This window comes from Piliocolobus tephrosceles, chromosome 3 (genome assembly GCF_002776525.5).
Source record: "Piliocolobus tephrosceles isolate RC106 chromosome 3, ASM277652v3, whole genome shotgun sequence".
NCBI lineage: Eukaryota > Metazoa > Chordata > Mammalia > Primates > Cercopithecidae > Piliocolobus > Piliocolobus tephrosceles.
Genome location: NC_045436.1, coordinates 113,830,544 through 113,843,080, shown reverse-complemented (window position 1 = coordinate 113,843,080; position 12,537 = coordinate 113,830,544). Strand labels below are relative to the sequence as shown.

The following is a 12,537-nucleotide window of genomic DNA, read 5'->3' as shown; positions in this document are numbered from 1 at the left end:
ATTTTCCTTCTCATCAAAACACAGAAGTTCTCAAGGTTCTGTCTTCTAACCTGGCAATTTCAGCTTCCGGTCCCATGTCTACCTAAACGTGTATCTAGTCTATACCATATGTTCAAATTTTACATTCGTCACCACATACTGAATACCTAGACATGACCTACATATGTCCCAACACACATATGCACCAAAGAAAGCTATTTCCTTATTTCTGTTAAAAGTGTCATGTTATCATCTTCTCAACCTGAAAGCTCAGTCATGATTTTCTCCCCTCCTTTAGCTTTGCCACTTAAACTGTGAAATCCTTACAACTCAGAAGCTGGAATTTGTGCCCTCCTTTACACTCCCACTGTTCAGACCTTTTAGTTATTCTTCAAAAGTCGTTCAAGCCCTTGTATCATGTGTAGTATACACTGTACAGAGTAAAATCCAAACACCTGCATTCAGTTTGGCATGTAAGGTCCTGCACAGAAATCCAGTCTGACATTCAATGTCATAACCAACCTTTCAAATTTATCTCCTACTATATACTTTCTCATTCCTGTATCAAATTCCATACAAATATTTTAATTACCTGTTATTATTCTCTGCAATTTCATTCTCTGGGCCTTTGTCTTACTTCATTCATTCCCATCCACAAGCTGAGTCAATAGGTTAGACAAAATAAATTCAACATTTATTTTATGGCTACTCTGTATTGTACCAGAAACTACAAAAGGAAAAAGAGGCCGGGCACGGTGGCTCATGCCTGTAATTCTAGCACTTTGGGAGGCTGAGATGGGTGGATCACCTGAGGTCAGAAGTTCGAGACTAGCCTGACCAACATGGAGAAACCCATCTCTACTAAAAATAGAAAAAAGTTAGCTGGGTGTGGTGGCAGGCGCCTGTAATCCCAGCTACTGGGGAGGCTGAAGCACGAGAATCGCTTGAACCCACAGGGCGGAGGTTGCAGTGAGCTGAGTTGTAAGTACTTGATATTAGTTATTATAAAAAGAGTAAGACCTCTAGTAGTAGGATGCAGTTCTCTTTACCACATTGTGTTACCAAAGGTTATGTGGGTGCTAAAACACAGCTTATCTCCACTATAGGATACTTACCCCTTTCCCATCTGGAGTCCCTCATTCATAGCTGGGCTCAAACTACTCAGGTTTATTTATTTTAATTGAACCATGGACTATATCCATTTGCAACAGCTAAATGCATATTAATACTGAACTTTCTGAAATTCCAGATGGTCTTTGCTTAAAGTAACTTGAACAATCTAAGGAACACTATACCTTTTTAAAGAAATGATCTTCAATCTTTCGTGGCACACCATTGAATGAAAGCTTCACAAGGATCTAAGAATCATAGTGGTACAAATAAATAATAAAAGTAAGTTATGGACTAAATCTCTTATTCAGGCTCCAAAGATGTTTTTGTTTTCTGTCCTCCTCAGAAGTTGAGGGAGGCTAGTTTTGAAACTCAGAAGCTATTAAAAGTGACCAAGCATTAAGAAATGGAAATGCTTGCTGTCCACAAAAATAAAACATGTATTTATACTATGTTGTAACGTTTAACAAGTAACCTACTATTTTCCTTTGTGTCTTTAAAATAGATAGGGCATTATCTTTATTTACAGAAAAGGATGTTTAGAGATCCTAAGGAAAGGTGTTTGGGGTCCCTCAGTTACAGTAAAAAGAAAGAGAACTCGAAATCAAGTCTCCTGACTCTAGTGATGTTTTCATTACACTTTGGTTAGGAACAACCGCTTTGGAAGAGCAGCCAGCTCTTCCAACAATACAAAAAATTAATTTTAGACAAGCAATTGTTAGCTCACGTGAAACTGTTGAGAAGAGTGAAAAGGAATACGGCAGGGCAGTAACAGAAAATCCAAGAATCATTTTCAATACACCTATGGTTTCAAGATAGGGTAAAATACTTGGAAATTAGAAGATAAAAGTAAGTGGAAACACAACAGTGAAGAAACTAATTCTAATGCTTCTGAACGTAGGCCAGGGAGTTGGACCAATTTATTCTATCGGATATTAAACAAGTGTCTACCAGTGGAGAGTAACTAGGTCATGTTTGTCCATTAAATTCTACTGAATTTAAGTCCAGACGCAACACTTTAGTTTGTGCCTTTCAAAATCAACATTGAAAAGGAGTCATTCACTGTCTCTATATTCACTCAAAATATGTGGAAAGTCTCTTTAAAGCAATCTAGGGGGAAAATGTTCAATCCTAATTATGGGTAATAAACAGCGATAATTTTGCAGGATAAGGAAGGGAAGTTTTCAGAATCTAAAGAGAGAGTGCCAACACTTTCTTCAAACCAGGAGTTGCCTGCTGACAAATCAAGCTGCTAACTGAACAGTTAAGTTAGTTACTCCACGAAATTATCAAATAACGTGTTTTCTTCTTTACCTTCTCATTTTTATCCCCATCCATCCCACAAGCATTCTGGCTCACTCTTGATGTTTTTTCACTATTACTAATATTTCGACCCTGAATATCAATCTGAACCATGACAGCTCTTAGTAAGCAATTCATTCTAGGTCCTTATTATTCCTACAATTCCTTGACTGCTTTTCAGAGTTAGTTTGTAAAGATTAAATCATAACATAAAGGCCCATATGAGTAATCTTAAAAATTTAAGAAAAATGTAACTACTGCTAAAGAAACGGTAATTCAATCCTAAGAGGTTCAAACTCATCGTACCGTGTATCTCCTAAGACTATGAATCTTGGATTATCAAAAGGACCACTGCATCCTAACAGGGCCAAAAGTTTACTTAGAAACTTTGTTCACATGCCTAAGGCTATATTAAGTGCCAAATATGGAGCTGGAGATTAATTGCCATCATCTCCCACTCTAGTACACCAGGGCTCTCTTAACGGCAGTTAATGGTTCCTAGATCCAGGTACCTGCAACGCTAACGTTTGAAAGACTAGAACAAGGTACGGAGCCTTGAACCTAAAACCACAGTATCTTAATCCAAGTTAATATCCCACAACAATCATAGGAGAAGAAAAGGACAACTTTACTATTCCAGCTAAAAGTGCACGTGCCTTTTTTGTTGTTGTTGTTGTTGTTGTTGTTAGGAAGGAAAAGGCACTCTCCCCCCTCCCCCAAATCCGTTACAACATTAAGTACGTCTTGGGGAAAAAAACTGTTCTATGCAGGAAATTGTAGACGAAAATCTATATTCGCCCCAAAGCGGCACAAGGCCATCTTAAGAAATCTGCTTTTACAGACGCAGGGAAAATTCTATCAGATTCCACAAACAAAATCAACACAATCTAGGGAAGTTTATGTTCCTTTCTGTCCCCCCACCCCCAAAAAAGCGGGAACCCATCCCTCAAAAGTCATTCCCGGGTCAATAAGGGATCGTCTTCATGAGAGGGGGACGAAGAAGGCGCACGTTACAGTTCCAGTATCCGAACACGTTCGGATTAAACCCGCGGTGGAGGGGAGGAGGGGGTTGGTCACAGACTACGGAACACTAGGTACTGGGTAAGCCAAGCGGCGGCTGCCTTCAAACCCGGATTCTGTTTCCGTGCACAGAAATGGTGCCCGGAGGCCGCTACTTTCGCATCTGCGTCGCTTCTGCCTCTGCCGACAAAACCTCTTTTCCCCTCCCCCACGGGCGGGGCGGCGACGGCCTCCCCGCTCCGAAGGAACAGGGAATAAGAGCCGAAAACGATTCGGAAACAGGAACGGTGGGCTACCGACCCTAAAACATCCCCTCCAGAAAGCCTACTCCCACACTTCCTGTATTAAGCTTCCATCAGCGCGCCTTCGGGAGCTGCTGCGTGCCCCCTACTTCGCCACCTCATACCCAACAAACCTCAACCCCACCTGTGCCCTCGGAGCCCTCTGCACGCAAGACGCTCGCGGGTCACCTCCCTTCCCAGGCGGCCTCCCACCCCTCACCTAGAGGAAAGACTGGTCTTCTCTCACGCACACACGGCAGCGTAGGGAGCCGGCAAGAACAATGTCTCTGCCGCTACACCTCTGGCTCCCGGGCTCACACACCGGACGATTACCTCGCGCCGCGGAGTGCAAAGAAAATGTCCCTTTCCGACCACCACACCGACTTCCCCTCCCGGCCCCCGTACACACCTCCAGCCAACGGCGCCGGCGGGTACGCCGCGCGGAGGTCAGAAGAGTCGCTGAGGACCGGGTGCGGCGGGTTCTTCTTGCTCGCCGCCCCCTTCCTCCAACTCGGAAGCCTCGGAAGCCGGAGAGCCGCGAGTTCGTCTGCTTCACAACCACCTCTTCCCGGGCGCCAGGCGCTGCGACGAGCGACAAGGACCAGGGACGTCCCGCCCCCTTTGCCGCCGCCCCCTCTTATTGTTTTACCCCTGCCGAAAGGGCCAGGGAACCCCCGAGCACAGCGTCAGCCAATCACGCATCTCCTCCCGAACCGGACCCAACCTTTCCGTGTCCCTCTGCGGAGCACGCGCAGTACGCTGCCGCGCTCGCACACGCTCGCGCCCGGAAAGCCGGGGAACCGGAACCGGCCTAAAGCCAAGATAAGAGTCCGCTGATTTGACGTCACAAGCAGGCTGCCTTTCTCCTGCCCCGAGGCTCCAGCCTTGCCGCCCTTCTTCCTTGTCGCCCTTCTTCCTGATCGCGCAAGCGAGAGCTGGTTTGCAGCAACGCAGTGTCTTTTGTAGACTGATACTCTGGTCCCTTTTATTAATGGGAAGGAGGGACTTCAGTAATCTCTCTGAACTAGGTGTCTGCAGGTTGCTGCTGTAGACGAGCTTAAAATGCAGCCGGTGATTTCAGCTGTTTGCACACTAAACTCACCTACATTGTTTATTTAACCCATCCCAGGTTTTAAGCCCCACCAAGAGGCCCTGCAGTAAAGGAAGAATGTGACGTGGGCTTTACAGAGGGGAAAAGACTATTTCTTTGTGTGCTTGTTACGAATTTAGGCATGGCTAAATATCAATACATACTAAAGCATTTTACATACTAAAGCTAAAAGGCCTGAAATATCAGGATTACAGTCCTATTCTAGCTCTAAGCCCAGACTTGCCCCCAGGGTGAGACACTGGTGACCTTGTTTCATGGAAAAAGCCAAGCCAAATCTTGTAGTCAAGGAAGATACTTTGCATCTTAGGTCTGGCAGTGTTTTCAGAGAATACCGAGATAGCACAGGAATTTTGGAATCAAAGACTGAGAAAATGTTCAAAGAAATGGAAAGGAAAAAATACATTAATGAATGCTTTCGAACTAAACATGGTGGACGCAGGCATATACATTTCATCAGTTTTCTTCGCAGTCCTATAAGGGCATTTTTAAGGTATTTGGCACGTGAAGACAATATGTCAAATACCTTAAATATTGGCAGAGGCAATGCCAACATTAGGACCTCCAAAGTCTACAATATCTTTACCTTTAGACTGCTTAAAAATATTGTTATATGCAAAATATTTGGGCAGACCATCACTTCAATGAAATGAACCTGATGTTTTTCCTTAAAGCATCAAAATACATGCTGGCTGTCTTTTAATATACTGGACTTATATACCAGGCATTCTTGTAATTACACAGCCTTCTAAGGCTCACAGTAACCCTGTGAACTAATTCCTTTTTTTGTTTTTTAGACGGAGTCTCTCTCTGAGGCCCAGGCTGGAGTGCAATGGCATGGTCTCGGCTCACTGCAACCTCCGCCTGCCGAGTTGAAGTGATTCACCTGCCTCAGCCTCCCTAGTAGCTGGGACTACAGGCGCGTGCCACCACACCCAGCTAATTTTTATATTTTTAGTAGACGAGGTTTCACTATGTGGGCCAGGCTGGTCCGCAACACACCTGACCTCGTGATCCGCCCGCCTCCCAAAGTACTGAGATTACAGGCGTGAGCCACCGCACCCGGCCAGTAGTTGCTATTTTTATGCCGATTTTACAGATGAGGAAACTGAGGCTTGGCGAGGTCAAGTAATTTACCCAGGACTACACGGCTACTATTCACTGGGGCGGGGATGCAAACACAGGCAATCTGCCTCCACAGTCCATACCCTTAGGCAAACTATAGAATACTCCCATTGTACTGGTAATTGCCGCAATTTACTTATCTGCCGTAGTGCTGACTAAGCAAGTGTTTCCGGTTTGGAGCCCTTCTATGCAATGCCATTATAAATATTGTTCACCATGTATCATGCTACAGAGGTGCAAAACTTTCTCTAGAGCAGGTTCTCAGACCTTAGTGTGCACCGAAATCACCTGTAGGGCATGTTAAAACAGATTGTTGGGCCCCACTCCCTAAGTTTCTGATTCAACAGAGGCCCGAGATTTTGCAATTCTAACAAGTTCTCAGCTGATGGTGCTACTGCTGCTCTAGGAGTCACACTTTAAAAACCACTGATCTAGGCCCGGCGCGGCGGCTCACGCCTGTCATCCTGGGTGGGGGCGGGGGGGGGGGGGCAGATCACCTGCGGTCGGGAGTTTGAGACCAGCCTGACCAACATGGAGAAAGCGCGTCTCTACTGAAAATACAAAATTAACCGGGCGTGGTGGTGCATGCCTGTAATCCCAGCTACTGGAGAGGCTGAGGCAGGAGAATCGCTTGAACCCGGGAGGCGGAGGTTGCGGTGAGCCGAGATCGCCCTATTGCACTCCAGCCTGGGCAACAAGAGCGAAAACTCCCTCTCAAACAAACAAACACCACTGATCTAGGGCAGAGGTAGGCAAACGGTTTGATAAGGGAAGGATTAGATAGTAAATATTTTTGGTTTTGAGTACCACGTATGGTTTCTGTTGCATATTCCTCTCTCTCATCCTTTAAAAATTTAAGAAACATTTTTAGTTTAGCTCTAGGGCTACACAGAAACAGCCCTCAGGTAACCCTGCTCTTGAGTAGACACCAATAAGTGGAGTTAATGGGAAAAAAGATTCAGCGATCTTCAATGTTAAGTAAATATCTCTAACCTATTCCAACTGGCGATTTTTACCTCATAAACGTCTCTCTATACAAATAGCCTCTGCCCAGGTTCAGGCCCCTTCATCTTCCCAGGAAGACTGCAGTGGCCTCCTAATCTCCCTGCCTCTCAACATAGCCTCCATGAAGCAATGCCCACCTCCTATAGACTAGGCAGGGAGACCAGTATGAACTGTATTCATTCAGTGGCTCAGGCCAAAAATCTTTTTCTCACACCAATTTACTGACAGTCAATTGTCAATAAATTTCTTTTTGAGATGGAGTCTCGCTCTGTCATCCAGGCCAGAGTGCAATGGCATGATCTGGGCCGACTGCAACCTCCACCTCCCGGGTTCAAGCCATTCTCCTGCCTTGGCCTCCCAAGTGGCTAGAACTACAGGCATGCGCTACCACGCCCATCTAATTTTTCTACTTTTAGTAGAGATGAGGTTTCACCATATTGGCTAGGTTGGTCTTGAACTCCTGACCTCAAGTGATCCACCCACCTTGCCAAATTGTCAATACATTTCTGTTCCCTCTACCTTCAATATTTATTCTGGATTAAATACTTTGCATCACTGTTACTGCTACTATAGTAGTCCAGGCCACCATTATCTATTGCAGTAGCTTTCTACTTGGCCTCAATGCTTCCACTCTTATTCCACTACAGTCTATTCCCCTCACAGCAGCCAGATCTTTCATAGTTAAAATTGAGATGATCCCAAAACCTTTAAAAGGCAACACAAAATCTCAGGTCCTTACCATGGCCTATAAGGCCTACCTGATCTAGTCCTTACCCATTACTTCCATTTCTTTTCTTACCACTGGTTTTCTCACATCACCCCGGCCAGCTCTTCCTTTGACATTCTTATCACATTATCACCCCAAGGCCTTTAATGTAAACCTTTATCAAAACACTGTGAAAAATCAAAGTAAATGAATCAGACCCAATCACCATTAGCAGGTGAATTTTTAAGAGTAAAATTGCTAGAATTGTATTATCTGATTCCTGATTTTTATTATAAACTTCAGCATAAAATACTTAGATAAGTATTCGAATAAGATAAGACATTTGAATTTATAAAACTTTTCCTCTACACCTTTTCATTTGACCATTCTCAACTTTACTGAATACTAAAAGATCAACCAAGTTCACTATCACCACTTTTGCTCATGAAGTAGGTGTATAAGAGATGACTACAAACGGCTAGGCACAGTGGTTCACGCCTGTAACCCCAGCACTTTGGAAGGCCGGGGTGGGCGGATCACAAGGTCAGGAGTTCAAGACCAGCCTGGCCAACATAGTGAAACCCCGTCTCTACTAAAAGTACAAAAATTAGCCAGGCACAGTGGTGCGCACCTGTAGTCCCAGCTACTCAGGGGGCTGAGGCAGGAGAATCGCTTGAACCCAGGAGGCGGAGGTTGTGGTAAGCTGAGATCATGCCACTTCACTTCCGCCTGGGCAACAGAGTGAGACTCTGTCTCAAAAAAAAAAAGAGATGACTACATGCATGTTTAGGGGTCACACACCCCACATAAATAAGGTTTATGAAGACCAAGTATTGGAAGGGAGTAAAATCCAAGTCCTTAAGGGAAACGCATTTTTCTTGGAAAGTATCTTTACTCACCATGTTTTTAAACTTTTAAGGCATGGATAACAAATGTCTTGGCCCCATCACTAATTCAGTGAGGAAGGATGATGCTATGATTTGAATGTTTGTGCCCCTCCAAAATTCATGTTGAAACTTAATCTCTAATGCAGAAGTATTAAAAGGTGGGTAGGACTTTCAGGTGGCAACTAGGTCATGAGAGCCTCACCTTCATGAATGGAATTTGTGCCCTTATAAAAGGGGATTGAGGGAGTTCACTAGTCTCTTTTGTGCTTTTGCCCCTTTCACCATGTGTGAACACGGCAAGAAGGCACCATCTTCGAAGCAGAGCAAGCCCTCACTAGGGCTGGCACTTCGATCTTGAACTTCTCAGCCTTTAGAACTATAAGCAATAAGTTTCTGTTGTTTATAAGTTACCTAGTCGAAGGGTGGTTTTGTTGTTGTTGTTGTTGTTTGAGACAGGTTCTTGCTTTGTCACCTGGATGGAGTGCGGGTCATTGCAGCCTCGACTTCTCAGCCTCCTGAGTAGCCACAGGTGTGCACTACCATGCCCAGCTTGTGTGTGTGTGTGTGTGTGTGTGTGTGTGTGTAAATTATGTGTTCTGTTGCCCAGTCTGGTCTTGATTGCCTGGCCTCAGGTCATCCTCCTGCCTCAGCCTCCCAAAGTGTTGAGATTACGGGCATAAGCCACCACACTTTACCTAAAGGTATTTTGTTATAGCAGCCCAAATAGACTAAAACAAATGATAATGCTGCCAACAGTGTAGTATTTAAAGAGTCTGGCTGGGCACAATGGGGTATGCCTGCTGCCCCCACTACTTGGGAAGCCGAAGCAGGAGGATCACTTGAACCCAGGAGTTTGAGTTCAGCCTGGGCGATATAGTAAGACCCCATTTCCAAAAAAAATAAAAAAGAGTCTGGGCTCCAGAACCACACTGCCTGGATTTGAATCCCAGCTTTATCTCATTGCTTACTAGGTGTATCACTATAGGCAGGATGCTTCACTTTTATGTGCCTCAGTGTTTCTCATCTGTAAAATGGGGACAATAATAATATCTACATCATTAGGGTACTGGAAGGTTTAGACAATACATGTAAAACATTTTAACAGTGCCTGGCACATCGTAAGTGCTCAAGAAACATCAGCACTTAATGTTTGGTTCTTGAAAAAGTATATGCACCAATTGCTTTCAACTGATTCCTTTTTCACTGACTGCCCACTGCTTTGTTCCGACGTAACAACTTACATTTGTATAGTATTTTACAGTTTTCAAAACACTTTCAAACACATTATCTCATTTCAATTTCACAAGCAATTCACAAAGTAGGCAAGCTGCACAAGGCTAAAAATGGCCAATTTAGAAAGAGAACCCAGAGTTCCTCTGACTCATGCCACTACACCATGTCCTTCTGCTAAATGATGAACTTTTATAGTCTTTGAACAAGACTTACTGATTGAAAACATGTTACTTGAGAATCCCAGGGCTCTCTCTTGGTGCAACTGGCTCCTTTACAAAGCTTTTTAATGCACAGAGAAACCTACTCCCATGAATAGGATGAATCCATTCATTTTAGAGCAACAGAGGAGAAAGCCTATTATGACCTAAAGAAAGGATCAAATGTTAATTTCTCCCTGCAATCTTTCTAGCCATTATCTCTTTGTGAGGCTTGGACAGGTTAGGGTATAAAGGAGTGTTTTCCTCTCCAATCATTGTGAGTGTGTGAAATACATCTCACATCCAGAAAAGTGCATGAAATGGCCTGCCAATCTGTGTGATTAAGTACAAAATGTCACAATATGAATGACTGTTATAGGTGGTAGATTTTAGCTATGTAACTTGTCTTGATCATATCTATGAAAGTCTTTAAGTAGAGGAGATTCTACATGCTACCCAAGTTTGAGAGAATAAAGGTTGCAAGTTCTAAGAAAGTCACTTCTTCAGAATTTAGAGGCAACAATCTCATAAAAAAATCAACATACAAAGAATCAGATTATTGATTATGAAAGTAACCCACCCTGAATTTGTGAATTCTAACATTCCATTTAACACTCATGAAGCAATGATGCCAGCTGAAAGCACCTCAGGCTGAGTGAGTGAGGTGCTTTTAAGAGAGACAATAATCCTGGAAAGCAGAACAACTAAAGATAACATATATGAATGAGGAGGCATTTGCCCTGAGTCGCCTGGAATCCAGAAAATGACTTTGAAAAGAGGAACTATTTCACTAGTGTTTATCTCACACTGTCCAAGATAGACTATATTTGTCAGGCAGGAATATTCTAGCCCTCAATGGGCTGCAGGGTGTGTTTAATTCTTCAAGCCTACAGTCTGGATATGAGACGCCACAAGGTTATCCAATTCTCTCCTCTTTGATTTAATGCTCACCAAGCACTGTGACACGGAGAAGGGGGCCTGAGCAGCAGATATTCTATGTCTTTGGATGGCATATCCCTTTGTGAAATGGAATTCCTGTGATTTGTTCGTCAGTCTCTTATAGATTAAGTTAATATAAAAAAAAGAGTGTGTCAGAGACAGATTTCATTCTGAGCGGGGATAGGATGTTGTACTGAGAGAAGTCAGGGCTGAGGAGCAAATCCTCCACTTAAATATAGAAGCATGAAACACATGGGATCAAATCGCGTTTTCTTCACTAACTACTTCTGTGACACTAGTCAGGTTAGTTCATTCTGACCTTGACTTTCCTCAGTGGATAAACAGCCTACTTAGGGTTGTTCTAAAGATTCTTTGTGGCATTTAGCATACTTTCTGGCAAAGTGTGTATATGTGCGTGATTCCTGTTACAAAACCGAGGCAAACCGGCTGGGCGTGGTGGCTCATGCCTGTAATCCCAGCACTTTGGGAGGCTGAGGTGGACGGATCACAAGGTCAGAAGATCGAGACCATCTTAGCTAACATGGCAAAACCCCGTCTCTACTAGAAATACAAAAATTAGCTGGGCGTGGTGGCAGGCACCTGTAGTCCCAGCTACTCGGGAGGCTGAGGCAGGAGAATGGCCTGAACTCGGGAGGCGGAGCTTGCAGTGAGCCAAGATCGCGCCACCGAACTCCAGCCTGGGCAACAGAGTGAGACTCCATCTCTAAAAAAAAAAACAAAACCGAGGCAAACCTTCAACATCAGGGGACCCCAACACGATGCCATACAACTTCATAGACAACTAGCCAGGTTTCCCATCCATCCTTCCATTCCCCACTCTCCTCTTGGGACAAATACTTGGTTATTTGGCAGTGTAAAGAAACCGTGGCCTAGCCTGGCACGGTGGCTCTTGCCTGTAATCCCAACACTTTGGGAGGCTGAGGCTGGCGGATCATGAGGTCAAGAAATTGAGACCATTCTGGCCAACATGGTGAAACCCGTCTCTACTAAAAATACAAAAATTAGCCAGGTGTGGGCGCCTGTAGTCCCAGCTACTCGGGAGGCTGAGGCAGGAGAATAGCTTGAACCCAGGAGGCAGAGGTTGCACTGAGCTGAGATCATGCCATTGCACTCCACCCTGGCGACATAGCAAGACTCCATCTCAAAAATAAATAAATAAATAAATAAATAAATAAATAAGAAACTGTGGCCTAAGTCTTTCTCTTAAATATAGTTAAATTCAGCCAGGCATGGTGGCTCACACCTTGGCCTCCCAAAATGGTGTAATTCCAGCACTTTGGGAGGCCAAGGTGGGTGGATCACCTGAGGTCAGGAGTTCGAGACCGGCCTGGCCAACATGGTGAAACCCCGTCTCTATTAAAAATACAAAAATTAGCCAGGCGTGGTGGCATGCGCCTGTAGTCCCAGCTACTCGGGAAGCTGAGGCAGGAGAATCGCTTGAACCTGGGAAGCAGAGGTTGCAGTGAGCCGAGATCACACTACTGCACTCCAGGCTGGGTGAAACAGCGAGACTCAGTCTCAAAAATAAATAAATATAGTCAAATTCAGAAGGAGGAGGAAAAGGATATATAGTAGTCCCCCCCTTATCTGCAGAGGATACATTCCAAGACCCTCAGCGGATGCC

General features: G+C 44.4%; 1 protein-coding gene across 3 annotated transcripts in view; it reads right to left on the bottom strand.

Annotated features, from left to right (window-relative positions):
- The window catches only part of G3BP2 (G3BP stress granule assembly factor 2), a 30,077-nt gene extending 25,594 nt beyond the window's left edge, over positions 1-4,483 (bottom strand). For 2 of the 3 annotated variants that reach the window (XM_023189793.1, XM_023189795.1), the window contains exon 1: positions 4,102-4,483. The gene's annotated coding sequence lies outside the window, so the exon portion shown is untranslated. The other variant, XM_023189794.1, reaches the window with a different exon arrangement.
- Positions 4,484-12,537: the final 8,054 nt, after the last annotated feature.